Here is an 18060-nt window from a genome sequence, read left to right on the forward strand (position 1 = left end):
CGACGTCTGTCCTCCAGAATCAGCAGAGTCTGCTGCGATCCAGCATCTGATGCTGAAAAACCAGAACCTGCAGACAGTCCATACACATCCATGGAAAGCGGAGAGATTAAACCGTAAGGAAGCAGCGACTGAAGGGAGAAGCGCCCAATAGGGTAAAACCCCAATATAGGAGACAGTATAAATAATAGTTTGCCACCCTGCATCTTTATCAATTGTAAAAAAGAAAAACTGTAAAATCTGTTAATTTTTGACAACTGATAAATGTCAGTGCGGCATTGAAACGCGCAGTAGACAATGAAGAACCTTCAAAGGACACCGCAACTAGAGACTTCTTTCTGGCGGCGCTGACCATTTTTAAGTGCGTTTTGATCCTGTTTAGGTAAGATTAAAAGAGATAGTTTTAGGAAATCTGTGAGACCATGTACATTAAAATGATAAAGCAAGAGTTTACATAATGCTGAACGGCACAGAGCAATCAGCAGATTACTGCCATCTTTACAGGGACAATAACAAATGCTCACTTTTTTAACTTTATATATTACTTTAAGGGGGGTAAACTCAGCAAGTGTTTGGAGAGGAAGACTTCAGGAAACGCGGCTTTTTTATGGCTTTTTGTAATCATTCTTGTGGAGTATTTTTTACTCGACTATATGAAGCAAACACACTGGCAAAACACTCAAAGGCCCAGGCATTTCTGAGCCGCTCCATTGACTTGTATTGTAAAGTATAGAGCGTCTTCTTACTGGAAAATGCCTGGAGAACGGCGGGGTCACTTATTTTAACCACTTGGCGTCTTTGGAAACCTGAAGCTCAAGTTAAAAGACGCTCAAAAGCCTAAACAACAAATAGTTTCTACACAGACATGAATACGTTCATTCTTTCCAGCGTTTAGTTAGTGCTTTTTTTTAGGTGGGTTTCGGAGTGGACCCACCTGAAAAGAAAAACAGGTGTACATAGCCTTACCTTGTGCCAAAAATCAAGCCACACAAGTCACAAAGTGGCTAAAAACACACCTGTGTGGTGCTGGGCATAAGCAAATAGCAGCAGAATGGTGGCACCGGTCAGTAAATCTGCACATTGTTTTTCCCAGGAGTAAATGTCTGTACGGTGTAGTGAACCTTTCTATACTGTTCTGGTATATACATCTCACTATTAGGGGATTCCTACATAAAAACACTTTTTTTCTACTACTGTAGTAGAAGTGTAACATCCTGACAGTCGGCATTAAATCCTAAATCTCTTCGCACGCAGCCCCTGAGCGCGGCCTCGGTGCAGAGAGGAATTTCCCATAGCGAAGAGACTGGGCCGTTCTTTCCTAGCACAGACCACATACAATTACAGATTTTATTGTTCTAAACCTCAACCTAATAGCGACAGATTGTCCAGAGACGATCTTTATAGAAACACCACTGCGGCTGAGGCATATATGGTGTCCCGGAGTGAACCTCGGCCTCGTGCTTCATATTTAGTATCGGAGACTTCTGCACTGCAGCTAAAGACTGCAAATGTCTGCTCGGTCCTCCATTATATACACAGAATATAATCTGCTCCCGCTTGTGGGATGATGACATGTAAATCACTATATGGCTACAGACTCCATGCAGAGCACATTATATGTCATGATCAAAATAACCCAATACTTCTGGTAGGACACAAGGTAAAGGTAACAGTTTTTCTTAAAGGGAATGTGTCAGTGGGTTTTTGCTTCCTCATCTGAGAACAGCATGATGTAGGCAAAGATACCCTGACTCCAATGATGTATCACTTAGATTACTGGGTGCAGCCGTTCTCACACAATCAGAGGGTTTAGATTTAGAATGAAGCAGAGCTGAGAAAGCTAACCCCGCCCACACACCAGCTAACCCCGCCCCCACACCAGGCTCTATGTGTACAAAGTCCATACACAGTGAGGTCTTTTGTTGCCGGACTAGTCTGGCAAAATCCTTTACAGTTAGTAAACTACAGCACGCACTGTGACAAGTGACATCCCTGAATTCTGTGTTTCAGCCTCTATCTCCTGCCGTCTTCAGATTACATAGCAAAAGCCTGCTGACAGATTCCCTTTAAGAAAGGCTGTTCTGTTAAAAGGGAACCTGTCCGCTAATACATTCTGCCCGAACCATGTGCAATAAGAATCAGAGACTGGCTTGGTTATGGCAGCCGTAGACGTCTTATTCTGATGTGAATAGGAGGACTAGTCCCAGAGGCAGGTCTGTGGCAGCTTCTCTCCACCCCGCTTTACGGAGAGGTCTCTCCCTCTGTGTGTCTCACTCTGATGAAACACCACAGACTTTCAGAATGAAACGTACACGACTGTAATAAAGGAGCCGGTGTCGGATTCATACTACTCATAGTTCGGGCAGCATGAATCAGCTGACAGGTTCCCTTTAAAGTTTGTTGGCAAGAGCTCTACCTCCTGGAAACCCACTGATCACTAGTAAGGGGGCTCTGCTTTAGGACCAGGAACATATACTTATATGACGGGGCCCCAGCCCTCCAGTGAGCTTCTTAGATTGCAGGACGCCCATTAGTTAGGCTGTTACCCCTACAGAGCTGCATATTACCGTGTACTATCTAATGACTGCAGGGCACTTTTATTAGTTTCCAGTAAGTTATATTGGAGAGGAAATCAATGTATTTCTGGGAAAAGAAATCCTTTTAAGTAAACATTTTTTTTTTAAAAATGCACATTTTTGGTACATCAATCCTTTGAGGGCAATGCCATTAAAAAAAAAAAGGTCACCAAGAGATGTATTTTTTTCCCCTTCTGTCGACATAGCCATATGAGGTGAAGGCTTTTAAAGAGGACTGATCCTACTGACAGATCCCCTTTAAGGGCACAGTTTCATAAGCATGTGTCCCCATCCCCCGCAATGCCGATAGACTTATGTTCCATTGACCATAGCACAGTATCTGCAATACCGATGAGTCTATTGTGATTATTTCAGTCTGTATAGAAAATAAAATGAATTTTTTTCAATTCAAAACTTCCGTTAATAAAACTTGTGTTACTGTTCTCATTTATACTTATACAGAGATCAGCAGAGAGCTGACATCTACAGGAGCATTACACATTACAGGCAGGCCAAGCTTCGGAGTATTATTGTATAGATGATGAGAAGCACGTGTCCTCAGGACGCTTCCTTCCTTCCTTGCTACTCCTGCAATCACACTGGGATAAATTACACTCATATGCGCCATTCGGTGTCTTAGGGCTCATACTCATCTGTGTGAAAAACGGACGAGTGCATTCGGATAAAAAAAAAATCGTACTGCACTCTGACCAATGTTAATCTGAGTCGCTGCTCATCTGCGTTTTTTTTTTCTCAGCTGAAATCAGACTGAGAAAAAAATTGCAACATGCTGCGATTGTCCTCGTATCTCAGACGAGACTGGCCAATGCAAGTCAATGGGTGCGATTAAAAAAAAATCGGACGGCGCTCGGACCATGCGAGTGCCGTCCGAATGCAATGCGATTTTAACACAGTAATTTACATAGAGGAATTCTCTGTCATTTACACAGTTTTCCAAGGAAATATTGATCACATATATCGATATAGATCTATATAAATAGATACATATAGATGTAGATGTGATTGAGATATATAATCAGTGCTTTGCGTGTGTAGCTTACTGTACATTAATTTTAATTACAAAATAAATTATTTACTGGAAAAAAAATGGATTGGGGTCCCCCTAAATTTTAATAACTCGCTGATATTTGTAGTCTGGGAGGGCGAGGGGGGAATACCAATGGCGCTTCCCAGGCTATTAATAGCAGCTCTCAGCTGTCTGTGTAGCCTTTACTGGTTATTAAAATGGGGGACCCCCCCAAAAATGGCATGGTTTCCCCCCTATTTTAATAACCAGCAAAGGCTAAGCAGAAAGCTGTGGGCTGATATTAATAGCCTAAGAAGGGGCCATGGATATTTGTCCCCTCCCAGACTAAAAACATCAGCTCTCAGCCGCCCCACAAAAGGGCGCTTAGCCTCCGCTCTTCTCACCTGCCTTGGTGCGGTGGCAAATGGGGTAATAGGGTTGGGGTTGATGTCAGCTTTGCATTGGCAGCTGACATCAAGCCCAGAGGTTAGTAATGGAGAGGCATCTATAATACACCCCATTACTAACCCCAAAGTCAAATTGTTAAATAAAAAGCAAAACACCAAGAATAAAGTATTTTATTTCAAATTAAAACACGGACTCCTTTATTAAATCTACATTTACCTAAAAGCCTTATACTTATTATAATGCCCAATCCATTGAAGCCCATGCCACCTGTAAAAAAAAATAAAATAACAAAGCAACATAATCTTCACCTGTGCTCGAAAAGATAATAATCCATTTGTCCCACGACGCATCTAGCTCAGCTACATCTAGGTGGCAGGATGATTTGTTGCATGATGCGACCATTGAGTCTGCCATCCAGCAGAGCTATGCGTGCTTGCGCAGCTCAGTGACTCGCAGTGGCGTGATAAAGTTGAGCGGGGTTCATATCCAATGAATGCTGTTCACCTCACTGACGTCACCGCGACCGTGAGAACTTTGGGAGGGGACAAATATCCATAGCCCCTTCTTAGGCTATTAATATCAGCCCACAGCTGTCTGCTTAGCCTTTGCTGGCAGAAAGGTCAGCGGGGTTCATATACAATGAACTCAGTTCATCTCAATGACATCCACGCGAGCGCGGTGAGAACTTTCTCACGCTCGTGGTGACGTCAGTGAGGTGAACGGTGTTCATTGCATATGAACCCCACTCAACTTTATCACGTCACTGTGCGTCACTGAGCTGCGCAAGCACGCATAGCTCAGTGCCTCTGCTGGATAGCAGGCTGTATAGTTGCTTCATGCAACAAGCCTGCCATCTAGATGTAGCAGAGCTAGACTCATTTGTGGACAAATGGATTATTATCTTCACGTTCCGCAGAGGTCAAGATTATGTTGCTTTATCATTTAAATTTTTTTACAGATGACATGGACTTCAATGGATTGGGCATTATGGTGAGTGTAAGGGTTTTTGGTAAATGTAGATTTAATAAAGGAGTCTGTTATTATTTCAAATAAAGGACTTTATTCTGGGTGTTTGTTTTTTATTTAACAATTTGACTATGGGGTTAGTAATGGGGGTGTATTATAGATGCCGCTCCATTACTAACCCGTGGGCTTGATGTTAGCTGCCAATACAAAGCTGACATCAACCCCAACCCCATTACCCCACTTGCCACCACCAGGGCAAGTGAGAAGAGCGGAGGCTAAGCGGGAGAATTGGTGCATCTTATGGATGCGCATTTTCTGGGGCGGCTGAAAGCTGATGTTTTTAGTCTGGGAAAGGGGCAATATCCATGGCCTCTTCCTAGGCTATTAATATCAGCCCCCAACTGTCTGCCTAGCCTTTGCTGGTTAAAACAGGGCAGTCCTCATGTCATTCTTTTGGGGAGGTCCCCCATTTTAATAACCAGTAAAGGCTAAGTATACAGCTGAGAGCTGATATTAATAGCCTGGGAACCTCCATGGGTATTACCCCCTTCCCAGGCTATAAACATCAGCCCCAGCTCTCCACTTTCCCTCTGCTGGTTAATAAAATTTAGGGGGACAACCACACCATTTTTTTTTCAGAAAATAATTTATTTTGCACAAAAATGCATGTACAGTAAGCTACATACACAAAGCACTGATATCTCACTCACATATTTACATCTATCTATCTGTATATCTCGGGTCGCATTCACATGACAATCAGATATAAATTGGATGCTAGGTGAGAAAAATTGCATTGTTCTTGCATGAAAATCGCATGACACTCGTCCAACTTTTCGGTCCAGATATTGGAACTTTTTTTTTTTTTTTTCCACGCAAATGAGTATGAGCACAATGATCCTGATATGCCATAGACTACCAGGAAAACTACTTCAGCCAGGAGGGGAGAGTTCACCATTACACCCTGCAGAGCTGCGGCCATATAACAAGGACATAATTAGTGGTTTGCTGGAGGAGATCTGTCACATTCCACACCCATCCGGGAAAGAACTTTACTCTGGTCAGTGACAGACCTGCCATGGGTTACAATCCATATAGTGCTTTACAAGCCTCCTCTTATTAACACAATTAGCTGATTATAGCAGCTTAGCATGCCAGAGTAAGTGACCTCACATTACAGCAGTTTTTTTGAGGATTTAAGGTAGTTAAAGAGTAACCAATGTTTTAATTTTTATTTCATAAACCAAAATTCTTAAAATACTAAACCTTATGGAAAGCAGCTTCTTTCTCCTCCGGGACTGATCATTCATTCTCAATTCAGGAGTAAAATCTGTCTTCAGTGAAGATAGATTTTCCCATTACTGAGATGACAGTTGGTGCCTCTAAAATTCTATGGAGGAGGAGGAGCTAGAGACCAACAGATATTCTACTGCAAGTTCTATAGAACTTTATGAGCACCAATTGTCATCTCCTATCTCAGTAAAAATCTGCCTTCAATGAACACAGATTTTACCCAAGTATTGAGAACGAATGATCAGTCCAGGAGGTGAAAGAAGCAGATTTCTCTTTATTAGATATATTACAAAGTTTCTTATTTTCATGCATACTATTGATTTATCAAAATAAATTGATGGTTACTCTAAAAATGTAAAGCAGTTAAAAAGCATAGTAGTACCTAAACACTAGAGTGCCAGACGTGGAAATTTTGAAATAAAAAGGTCTTCCGCCCCAAAATATTAATCTAAATTATACTCCAGTTACGACATGTTATAAGAAACCTGCTACTGCCGGCCAAGCGCAGAGTCTCATCAGCTACATACTAATGAAAGTGTAGGTCCTTCATGGGCCACCATATTCTGTTGGTTCTGTGCCATACTGTGGAAATGTTCCCCGCACTGCACTATGCCATCCAATGTAGCATATGGCACCTAGAGATACAATAGGACGTCACACATCTATATATATATATGTGTCGCTTTACAGCTCCGTGCAACAAAAGGGCCACCATAATGTTTTGTGATCACATTTGTTGGACTGCATTTTATGTGTGTGATTATTTTATTCTTATTATAGTTCGTTCTATTGTTTCCTAGGTTTTACTGCAATTGTCTCATACTTTAGACAAAGTGGGGGAAAAAAAAGTTACAAATAGTCGAGTCACCCCCTTCCCGTAGAGGATTACAATTTTCAGATCTTCACTCGTCTTTGAAATGTTTCTGAGATCATTTCTGTGCCCTAGTAAATCCACGGTGGTTGATTCCAGATAGTAATTACTACAATGGATCCCAGTGGGTTTGTAGTAATTAGGAGTGTAAAGCTTGGACTCCGGCCCGGCAGTTCTGCCGCTCATTTGGACAGGCGGAATTCATTTCATTGACCAAAAGGTCTGCACTCGTCGGCTCGGGCCGATGGTTACAAATCACACAAACATGTTCAAAAGAAGTGGACTTTCTATCACAAGGAAACAGCAGAAAGTATAAATGGTTTGTGTTCTCTGCAAATGTTGACGTCATATAAACATCTCTTTCCTTCTTCAAGAAATACAGCGGCGTAAGAGCAAGCGACCATAGCTGACAGATATAAGAACTGCAGCTACAAACCCTCCGCGTTAGGGCTCATTCACACATCACGTCTTCATGTATTCTATGGAGAATATATATTGGGAATATTTCTGCTTCATTTCCGCATGTCCTCTCCCGGAAAAACGCTTGCAGAATTTTGCAACCGTTTTTCGCGTGTTTATGATGCGTTTGGGACATGCAGAATTGCCTTGCGTTTTTTATTGCATTGACAAGGCAATTCCGCATGCGTCTGCAAAATTAATGGACATGGAGCGGATTTTTGAGCGCAGCATAAACGCCCCTTAGGGTAGCGTTTTACAAGCGTATATGCTGCGGAATTTCCGCAGCGTAAACGCTTGTGAAACGCTTGTTAATCCGTCCCCCAATGAGAATCCGCAATGTCAATGCCCATGCTACGGATTTTTCCGCAGCGTTTATGCTGCGCTCAAAAATCTGCAGCATGTCCATTCATTTTGCGGACACGCATGCGGAATTGCCTTGTCAATGCAATAAAAAACGCAAAGCAATTCCGCATGTCCCAAACGCATCATAAACGCGCGAAAGACGCTTGCAAAATTCTGCAAGCGTTTTTCCGGGAGAGGACATGCGGAAATGAAGCAGAAATTTTCTGCTTCATTTCTGCAACGTGGGTACATAGCCTTACCCTAAAGTTTAGGAAACTTCCATTATTTATTTTTTGGATACCACACGAACCAAAAACAGATAAATTTTTTAGGCATATGAGGGGGGGGGAGCTGACGGGTGAATTCTGCTTAAGAATACGGTATATGCACACAATTTCTTGAAGGGGTATTCCCATCTCCAAGATCCTATCCCAATATGTAGTAGGTGTAATAATGATAATATTAGCAAATACCTCCAATTAGAAATGTAGTATAGTTCTTCTGATTCGTTATGTCTCTTTCTTCATGTGCAGACATTGCAGGACCTTATGTATCCATGGTTACAACCACTAGCAACTAGCTAACTGTTACAATATCAGTGGTCATAACCATGGATACCTAAGGTCCTGCAATTCCTGAACATGAGGAAAAAAACGCAGCGAATCAGAAAAACTATACCAAATTTCTAATGGGAGGTATTTGTTGATAATATTATTACACCTACTACATATTGGGATAGGATCTTGGAGATGGGAATACCCCTTTAAGTTTCCTAGGAGGTGACAGGTCCTTTTTAAAGGGGTTGGCACAAAATCAAAATGTATCACCTATCCTGTGGCTAAACGTATAGTCACTAAGATCCCCACCAGTCATGAGAACACGGTCCTCTTTTGACTCACGTGACTAAAATTACAACTCACCGGATCACAATGGGGTTTATTATGTTTGAACCCGAAGTCTCTTTTACAGCGTCAGTCTATAGAGTCTCGTTCTGACCCTTCATAGACTAACATTATAAAAGAGACTTCCGGTTCACACGGAAACCCCAATGTGATTAATAAGGACCAGAGCGGAGCTGGAAACCAGGGAAGACGCGAGTATAATCTTCACATTTAGACAAGTTTAGGGAATGCAAAAAAATTCCCTGGAGTTCTTCTTTAACACAGAAGACTTGATACCGGTCTCCTCGTTATTGGTGGGCAGTATCCCACTGGTTTGGGGCCTAGCCCTTATAAAATGATTCCCCATTATGGCACTGGAGCAGCATTTGTTAGGGTAGAATACTAGGATAATCCAGGTTTAGTACACTGAAACGTCAGGGGTGGTGTGAATAATGGCCATGCTGCAGATGTGAAAATGCAGTCATATTACAGTCATTTCACATCCGTTTAGAGTGGATCTGTTCCTAGATATCAAAATACACACTGCATACAATATTAACAAGGTCTCAGTCCTGATGAGGCTGGAGTACTTGCTTTGAGAACCCATGTTGGAATGGCTGTATAATCCTCATACTAATATGCAGCTGGACTCAAAATAGTTTGTTTTACAATTGGGAAAGGAAATTTTTGCCAAAAGGATTATACCAGCCATTCTGACAACTTTATTAAAGTAAGTACACCAGTCTCGCCAGGTATGAGGGATCTAGTTAGTAATGTAGGCACTGTGTATGGTAAAATCTGGTGACAGATCAGCTTTAAAGGTTTTTTTCACTGTTTATACAACCCCTGGCAAAAATTATGGAATCACCGGGCTCGGAGGATGTTCATTCAGTTGTTTAATGTTGTTGAAAAAAATGCAGATCACAGACATGACACAAAACTAAAGTCATTTCAAATGGCAACTTTAGGGCGTTAAGAAACACAAAGAAATCAAGAAAAAAAATGTGGTACTCAGTAAGGGTAATTTTTTTCAGACCAAGCAGAGGGAAAAAATTATGGAATCACTCAATTCTGAGGAAAAAATTATGGAATCATGAAAAACAAACACACAAAAGAAAACCCCAATACATCACTAGTATTTTGTTGCACCACCTCTGGCTTTAATAATAGCTCACAGTCTCTGAGGCATGGACTTAATGAGTGACAAACAGTACTCTTCATCAATCTGGCTCCAACTTTTTCTGATTGCTGTTGCAAATTTGTATGTTCTCTTCATGCAGTCATCTTTATAAATCTCATTGGAACGGCACCAAACAAAAGTTCCAGCATCATCACCTTGCCCAATGCAGATTCGCGATTCATCACTGAATATGACTTTCATCCAGTCATCCACAGTCCACGATTGCTTTTCCTTAGCCCATTGTAACCTTGTTTTTTCTGTTTAGGTGTTAATGATGGCTTATGTTTAGCTTTTCTGTATGTAAATCTCATTTCCTTTAGGCGGTTTCTTACAGTTTAGTCACAGACCTTGACTCCCATTTCCTCCCATTCGTTCCTCATTTGTTTTGTTGTGCATTTCCTGTTTTGGAGATATATTGCTTTAAGTTTCCAGTCTTGACGCTTTGATGTCTTCCTTGGTCTACCAGTATGTTTGCCTTTAACAACCTTCCCATGTTGTTTGTATTTGGTCCAGATTTTAGACACAGCGGACTGTGAACAACCAACATCTTTTGCAACATTGCGTGATGATTTACCTTCTTTTAAGAGTTTGATAATCCTCTCCTTTGTTTCAATTGACATCTCTCGTGTTGGAGCCATGATTCATGTCAGTCCACTAGGTGCAGCAGCTCTCCAAGGTGTGATCACTCCTTTTTGGATGCAGGTGTTAGTTTTGGAAAACAAAATTTACAGGGTGATTCCATAATATTTTCCTCAGAATTGAGTGATTCCATAATTTTTTCCCTCTGTTTGGTCTGAAAAAAATTACACTTACTGAGTACCACATTTTTAATCTTGATTTCTTTTAGTGTTTCTTAAAGCCATAAAGTTGCCATTTGAAATTACTTTAGTTTTGTGCCATGTCTGTGATCTGCTTTTTTTCAACAACATTAAACAACTGAATGAACATCCTCCGAGCCCGGTGATTCCATAATTTTTGCCAGGGGTTGTATATTGATGACCCATTCTTAGGATAGGTCATTGACATAACATTGGTGGGGATCTGACACCAGGCACACCCACGATCAGCTACTATCAGCTCCAATGGCGGCCAGATGTAAATAGTATGTGGAGCAGAGGATAGTGGCCGCTGCTGAAAGCTGCAGATCAGCTCCTTTTGAAGAGAATAGGAGCTGGTCTGCAGGATCGGGGACTATCCTAAGAACAGGTCATCGATATAAAAGAAGTGGAGTACCCTTTAAGGAAGGAAGCAAATCATCAAACTATTGTCTCCACTCTTAAAGGGATTGTCCAGGACTGAATAATTTATGACATTTCTTACAACTACTGTCAGATCTGTCCCTTTACTTCTCTACTTTTAAGCTTCCTCAGGCTGCATCCAGTCTCCTATATGGTGCCTTTCATTGTTTTTTAAATCAAGGCTATGTTCACACGTTCAGTTTCTGCAGCGTTTTTTTTCTGGCAGTAAAAAAAAAAAACCTCAAAAAAGCAGGTTTTGATGAGTTTTGGCTGAGTTTTTTTCCTGCGTTTTTGTAAGGGTACATTTGTCTCTTGTGCATGCTGATAAAGTTTGGTGCATAAAAAAAAAACCTGATTCAGCTTCCTTAGGTTTTGGCACCAAAAATACAGCAAAACCTGATACCTGGGATTTTTGCAGCATTTTTGCACTACCTATAGCTTTCAATGGGTGAAAAATGCTGAAAAAATGGTTCATGTTGCATTTTGGAAAAACGCAGCTCTTAGACAAAACAGTCAGGAAACAAACACGTGTGTGCGTGAAATTTCTGAAATCTCAGACTTTGCTGGTACTGTAAAACTCAGCTGAAAATTTGTATAAAAAACGCTGCAAAAACGCAACATGTGAACATAGCCTAAAGCTTCCTCAGGCTCCATCCAGTCTCCTATATGGTCCCTTTACTTCTCTACATTAAAGCTTCCTCAGGCTGCATCCGTATCCTATATGGTATCTCCTATACGGTCCCTTTACCTCTCTATAATAAAGCTTCCTCAGGCTGCATCTGTCTCCTATAGGTTCCTTTACTTCTTTACGGTAAAGCTTCCTCGGGCTGCACCAGTCTCCTATATGGTATCTCCTATATGGTCCCTTTACTTCTCTACAGTAAAGCTTCCTCAGGCTGCATCCGTCTCTTATATGGTATCTCCTATATGGTCCCTTTACTTCTCTACAGTAAAGCTTCCTCAGGCTGCATTCGTCTCCTATATGATCCCTTTATTTCTCTACAGTAAAGCTTCGTCAGGCTTCATTCATCTCCTATATGGTCCCTTTACTTCTCTACAGTAAAGCTTCCTCAGGCTTCATTCATCTCCTATATGGTCCCTTTACTTCTCTACAGTAAAGCTTCCTCAGGCTTCATTCATCTCCTATATGGTCCCTTTACTTCTCTACAGTAAAGCTTCGTCAGGCTTCATTCATCTCCTATATGGTCCCTTTACTTCTCTACAGTAAAGCTTCCTCAGGCTTCATTCATCTCCTATATGGTCCCTTTACTTCTCTACAGTAAAGCTTCGTCAGGCTTCATTCATCTCCTATATGGTCCCTTTACTTCTCTACAGTAAAGCTTCGTCAGGCTTCATTCATCTCCTATATGGTCCCTTTACTTCTCTACAGTAAAGCTTCGTCAGGCTTCATTCATCTCCTATATGGTCCCTTTACTTCTCTACAGTAAAGCTTCCTCAGGCTTCATTCATCTCCTACTATATGGTCCCTTTACTTCTCTACAGTAAAGCTTCGTCAGGCTTCATTCATCTCCTATATGGTCCCTTTACTTCTCTACAGTAAAGCTTCCTCAGGCTTCATTCATCTCCTATATGGTCCCTTTACTTCTCTACAGTAAAGCTTCGTCAGGCTTCATTCATCTCCTATATGGTCCCTTTACTTCTCTACAGTAAAGCTTCCTCAGGCTTCATTCATCTCCTACTATATGGTCCCTTTACTTCTCTACAGTAAAGCTTCCTTAGGCTGCATTCGTCTAATATATGGTATGTTCCCCTTCTCCATGAACAACCAGGATAGCGCCAATCTAATCAACGTCTCCATCTAAATGAAGTGTACTTTGGATCTCTGGATATCCTATGGATGGGCTGAGGGCCACGTACTGGGGGATGTTCAGTGAGTGAATCTCCTGACCCTGTGACTGCACACCGAGAAGTGCTTCTTGTCCTAATCACGTTATCCCACATTACACATTGTAGGGAAGGGTTTTCCCCCTAAATGATTCCGGAATTCATTATCTTTCCATCTTAGTAATGAAAGGTTAATGATTATTTCTGGTAACCGTCATATCACTGGCAGGAAACATTCCTTCAGCAGTGAGAAGCTTCCGACGGTAAGAGTTCTGGAAATGGAGCGTTTAAATGCATTGCCCACGAATTGGACACCTGACTCCACATTTGTCATATTCCCATATTCCCCCTCCCCGGCTGCCCTGAGCAACTGTCCCTGCTCTCAGCACCCTGCACATTGAGCCCGGCCTGCCCCTGGTCAGCACTGCTGGGTGCAAGGAATCCATCATCCCCTGCAGACCCTCCAGAAGTCGCTGCATAGAAGCGTTCTCCCATTCCTACAGTGGGTGCACAGCAAGGACACCGCAGTCTGCCGGATTCCTGTAAGAGCTTTCCCTGCAGGACTAGTATGGATTACACTGGTCATGGCTGCAGCCGCTCCACAAATAGATCTGTGACTAAGACAGGAGTCACGTGCACTTGACCCTGAGATGGGAGAACATTCAGCGGGGGCCACTTTCTCTCCAGGAGGGTTTTTAACAAGCTGTAAATTAGCAGTTCACTATGTCAGCAAGCAAACCCCAAGCAAGATGATAAAGTCTTCATCCCCGCGTACTATTCACTGCAGTCCATATTACGGTCACTTTGCAAAACAGCAGATTTACAAAATAATTTTTCTTCTAGAGTCCATCAGAAACAAACATGCCAGCAAGCCGAATAGTATATAAATATATATATATGTATACACAAGTCAGCCCTGTATAAGCACAAAGCAAAGAAACTTGCTGAAAGACTGGACACTGACAGAATCAGCTGCAATATACGAACTCCAGAAGCATAATCAAAGTGGAATAGAGGAGCTAAATGGTAGAAGACAGTGAAGAATTTTATTATATCAAAAACTTTTATATCACATCATAAATAATTGGATCATAGCATAGATGAATAAAATATCAGGAACCAGGAATTAAATTGGAAGGGCCAAAAGGTGCTGATGAGCCTCTTGAGAAAGCCAACAATCCACAGGCGAAACATGCGTTGAGGCTTTTCTACCACAGATCTGTCTTCCAGCTCCCTTTGGCCCTTCCAATTTAATTCCTGGTAAGGTTCCTGATATTTTATTTGACTATGGGCACATTCTAATTAGAGGTGAGCGTTGTTCTACTCGAACTGTTCGCCAATCTCAAATTCGAGCTGTTTTGGGCGGTGTTCGAGCCGGTCGGCGAACACGAACAATTTGAGAAAAATTCGGCTGTTCGAGGTTATGTTCGATAACTGTTCGTGCACCAAAATCATAACTGGATTTTTTCTCAGTAATGATGAAAATTAATGATAATACGCAGTTTGAGTGTACAGCGGGGCGGGGGGAGGGGCAGGGGATGGATCTCTGCAGGAACAATGAAGATCTCCATTTTTTTTTCTCTTTCCCGCATTTGCAGTGGGGAGGTGCAATCTGTCAGCCTATCAGCAGCGCACACACGGAGCGAAGTGCTTTTTTTCACACAAGCAAGGGCATGTGTGATTGGCAGTGTATGTCACATGTCCTTGCCCTATAAGACCAAGCCATTTTCCCCGTCGCCACCATTTTCTCACTGCTGCAGCTGCGTGTTAGACGGCACCGCTGTTGCTGTGTGCGCTATACCTTGTTAATTTCAAGCCAATTTTCGCACAAATCTACAGATAGCTTGGGAGTAGGGAAGAGTTGTGATTGCAGTCCTTTTAAGGACTAGGTTACAGCATTTCCTACGACTTTTATCAGGCAGGTCTGTGCTCTTAAATAGATAGATTGTGGGAGTAAAGACTAATTGTAATTGGAGTCCTTTTCAGGACTAGGTTACATCAGTTCCTATCAGGTCTGTGCCAGTGCTGTGCAAGTTTTTTTCACAGCATTTGGCTGAATCTAGCAAAGCTAATCCTTTTTGGCCTATTGCAGAGTGTGTTAGTCAGTGGAGTAGCCTATCTGTGTTGCAAGATATACCACCTGTGTATAGAATACCAATTTTTTTACTGCACCTAGTGAAGTAAAATCTTTTGGGCATAGCATCATTCTATTAGTCCATCTATACTGACCTCCATCAGGTTGCAAACTGAATATAATTTTTTTCTGCATCTACCTCTGAAAAAATATTTGGGCTTCTAGCAGTGTGTGGGACTTGGTCTATTAGTCCATCTATACTGACCTCCATCAGGTTGCAAATTAAAAATATTTTTTTTCTGCATCTAGCTCTGAAAAAATATTTGGGCTTCTAGCAGTGTGTGGGACTTGGTCTATTAGTCCATCTATACTGACCTCCATCAGGTTGCAAATTAAAAATAATTTTTTTCTGCATCTAGCTCTGAAAAAATATGTGGGCTTCTAGCAGTGTGTGGGACTTGGTCTATTAGTCCATCTATACTGACCTCCATCAGGTTGCAAATTGAATAAAAAAAATTTCTGCATCTAGCTCTGAAAAAATATTTGGGCTTCTAGCGGTGTGTGGGACTTGGTCTATTAGTCCATCTATACTGACCTCCATCAGGTTGCAAATTAAAAATATTTTTTTTCTGCATCTAGCTCTGAAAAAATATTTGGGCTTCTAGCAGTGTGTGGGACTTGGTCTATTAGTCCATCTATACTGACCTCCATCAGGTTGCAAATTAAAAATAATTTTTTTCTGCATCTAGCTCTGAAAAAATATGTGGGCTTCTAGCAGTGTGTGGGACTTGGTCTATTAGTCCATCTATACTGACCTCCATCAGGTTGCAAATTGAATAAAAAAAATTTCTGCATCTAGCTCTGAAAAAATATTTGGGCTTCTAGCGGTGTGTGGGACTTGGTCTATTAGTCCATCTATACTGACCTCCATCAGGTTGCAAATTAAAAATAATTTTTTTCTGCATCTAGCTCTGAAAAAATATTTGGGCTTCTAGCAGTGTGTGGGACTTGGTCTATTAGTCCATCTATACTGACCTCCATCAGGTTGCAAATTAAAAATAATTTTTTTCTGCATCTAGCTCTGAAAAAATATGTGGGCTTCTAGCAGTGTGTGGGACTTGGTCTATTAGTCCATCTATACTGACCTCCATCAGGTTGCAAATTGAATAAAAAAAATTTCTGCATCTAGCTCTGAAAAAATATTTGGGCTTCTAGCGGTGTGTGGGACTTGGTCTATTAGTCCATCTATACTGACCTCCATCAGGTTGCAAATTAAAAATAATTTTTTTCTGCATCTAGCTCTGAAAAAATATTTGGGCTTCTAGCAGTGTGTGGGACTTGGTCTATTAGTCCATCTATACTGACCTCCATCAGGTTGCAAATTGAATAAAAAAAATTTCTGCATCTAGCTCTGAAAAAATATTTGGGCTTCTAGCAGTGTGTGGGACTTGGTCTATTAGTCCATCTATACTGACCTCCATCAGGTTGCAAATTAAAAATAATTTTTTTCTGCATCTAGCTCTGAAAAAATATTTGGGCTTCTAGCAGTGTGTGGGACTTGGTCTATTAGTCCATCTATACTGACCTCCATCAGGTTGCAAATTGAATAAAAAAAATTTCTGCATCTAGCTCTGAAAAAATATTTGGGCTTCTAGCGGTGTGTGGGACTTGGTCTATTAGTCCATCTATACTGACCTCCATCAGGTTGCAAATTAAAAATAATTTTTTTCTGCATCTAACCCAGCCAATAGTTTTGGCCTAATACCACAGTTTGGCCACTCAGCTCTGCTCGGTTACCATCCATTGTTTTTTTGTGCAAACAACTCCAGAGTTGTGAATTAGTTAACCACCAAAATGAGTGGAAAAAGGCCTGCTGCTGGTGGAAAGGGGAATAGGCGTGTTGGGAAGGGGAAAAAAGGTTGTGTCCGTGGGGTAGGTGCAGAAGAAAGACCATCTTCCAGCCAAACTAAAATGTCTACTTCTTTTAGCGGACAATGTGATAAGATCCCTTTCTTACGGCCACGCCAATCGCTACAAATTCCAGATGAGGCACAAAAACAGCAGGTGCTTCAACGGATATCAAGTGCTCCTTTAAGTGGGCTCTCCTCCACATCAACTTCAACATCACAAATACTCCAGTCCTCAAAGGTGTCACCCAAATCGCACTTGCTTCCTCACAGCTCCCAAATCTCCAGCTGCCCGTCTGAGTGTGAGGTAGAACAGATGGTTGAGTCTGCAGAGCTGTTTACTCATACTATAGCCTGGGAATCAGAGGTCGACTCCAGCGCTTCTGTGAATCCAGACGAGGAAATGATCTGCACTGATGCCCAGAATCTTTATGAGTCGGATCCAGGACCAGACGCAGAAGGTTCTGACCATAATGTAGACCCTCATTCCCAAACTGTAACTCCTGTTGGTGGAGACAATGAGGAAGACGATGATAAGACTCTAATACCTGATTGGAGCGACAACTTTAGTTTTTTGTCAGGGCAGGAACAGGTTGGCTCTGAGGACGACGGGTGTGATAACGCACAGGGTGATGATGATGAGGTCGGAGATCCCACTTACTGTCAACCCACAGTCAGTCAAGAGATGAGGTCAGCAGAGGAGGTGGAGGAAGATGCTAGTGACGACGAGGTCAGGTTGCGCCTTCCTGGACAGAGACGTAGTACTGGAAGCACGTCAACAACTGCATCCTCAAACACAACTCTGCCTCTCACCACAAGTCGTGGTGGCTCTTCAGGTCGCATGGGTGCTAAGCCTTGCATAGCCTGGGCATTTTTTCAGATCGATAAAGATGACCCAACTCGTGTTATCTAACATTTGTCAGCAAAAGCTAAGTAGAGGCCAAAAAATACATAGTTTGAGTACTTCATGCATGAACCGGCACATGGACATGAAGC

At 41.8% G+C, this 18060-nt stretch overlaps 1 protein-coding gene across 1 annotated transcript in view; it reads right to left on the bottom strand.

The window, feature by feature from the left end:
* Window positions 1-18060, bottom strand: part of MNAT1 (MNAT1 component of CDK activating kinase) — a 129037-nt gene that overhangs the window by 2687 nt on the left and 108290 nt on the right. The gene's annotated exons all lie outside the window — the stretch shown is intronic.

The sequence above is a fragment of the Phyllobates terribilis genome, unplaced genomic scaffold (assembly GCF_046119375.1).
Source record: "Phyllobates terribilis strain yellow unplaced genomic scaffold, ASM4611937v1 Scaffold_7__3_contigs__length_470593459, whole genome shotgun sequence".
Taxonomy (NCBI): Eukaryota; Metazoa; Chordata; class Amphibia; order Anura; family Dendrobatidae; genus Phyllobates; species Phyllobates terribilis.